The sequence below is a fragment of the Oryzias melastigma genome, linkage group LG6, assembly GCF_002922805.2.
Source record: "Oryzias melastigma strain HK-1 linkage group LG6, ASM292280v2, whole genome shotgun sequence".
Lineage (NCBI taxonomy): Eukaryota > Metazoa > Chordata > Actinopteri > Beloniformes > Adrianichthyidae > Oryzias > Oryzias melastigma.
Window position 1 is genome coordinate 16828513 of NC_050517.1, and position 1380 is coordinate 16829892.

The 1380-nt window shown below is 38.0% G+C and overlaps 1 protein-coding gene across 1 annotated transcript in view; it reads left to right on the forward strand.

Annotated features, from left to right (window-relative positions):
- Positions 1-1380, forward strand: part of LOC112151842 (mucin-2-like) — a 9250-nt gene that overhangs the window by 2081 nt on the left and 5789 nt on the right. The window lies entirely within an intron of this gene.

A 1380-nucleotide genomic window follows, 5' to 3' on the forward strand; every position in this document is an offset into this window, starting at 1 on the left:
TTCTACCAGAGCTCTGGGTCTTGACCGAAGTCTCGACTACAAGCGGCTGAAACGTGTTTTATCTGGAGGGTGGCTGGGCGCTCCCTTAGAGATAGGATGAGAAGCTCGGTCACCCCAAAGAGAGCTCTGAGTAACCCTCACTAAATCCCATGTCAGTGATGAGTAAAGGAGTCCAATTATGAGTAAGGTATGGTGTCATAGTACTCACCTGCTGTGTCTACATTTATAATGTGGGGTTTTATTACACCTTATTTTTAACACAGGTACTAAACATAGACTCATGTCTACCAGCATAGTCCATCTAAAACTGTGTTTATTTTCAATGAAATAAATGAAAATTACATTAACCGATTTAAACTCACATGAAAACATTAGTTTATGAAGCAAGCCCCTCATAAAGCAGAAATGTTACTATCTAAAGATTTATATTAAGATTTGAAAAGTCTCCAATAGTTACAGTATATGCAGTGAACAAACAGATTTGTTATTGTAGAAACTACTTTTTAAAAGAAACATAACAGCCCAGCAAATACTTATGAAAACTCTTATGCAAACAACTGGTTGAAACTTTACATTTGTGTTTGTTGAATATTGTCTATCTAAAAGAAAATGGAAGATATATATTGCAGTTCCCAAACAAACTACAAACTCCTCCAAGGGCAAACATGAGTTTAGATCATATCCACCAGCACAAGCTTGAAGATGAGGAAGGAAGAGACAAGCATTTCTCAGGAACAGCACAAGCTGTTATTTATCTAGGAGGTGTCTTATCACATCAGTTAGGGTGCTTTGATTGTGATCATGACAATAAAACCATATCGGTATTGACATAATGCTGTTTACTCAAACACCTGTTACAGACTGAAAGTAGTCAGGATGTTGACTTTGTTGCTACTATAGAAACAAAGCAAAAAAATGGATGCAAAGAACATTTTTAACATCAGTTATATGTTTAATTACTTTGTTGGCACCGATTTTCTTCTGGTTTTTGCTCTTCCTCCGAGTACTGCATGCCAAGTTATGCTATGATCGTGGCATGAATGGGACCAAATGGGAGCTGCACTTCCAGCTTATTGCCTTGAAAGTTGGTTTGATATCCTGTGCCTAAAGCAGTTGGTTACCAAACGAAACAGGCCTTAAATAATCATCTGTGTAAAGCTATGTTCACACACCCTTCAACAACGCGAGTTCAAGTGACCACTTTCAAAGAGGTCTCTGTAAATGTGCATATTTGAAGTGTTAATATGGGTTCCAAACTCCCACGTTCATGTGCCACGGAGCAAGTTTCTACAATTGTTTTCCGGCTTAATATAAAAAACGTGCGACCATGGAACACGCATTGAAAGCTAAACCAGGTCAAATTTTGACCAATCAGGGACT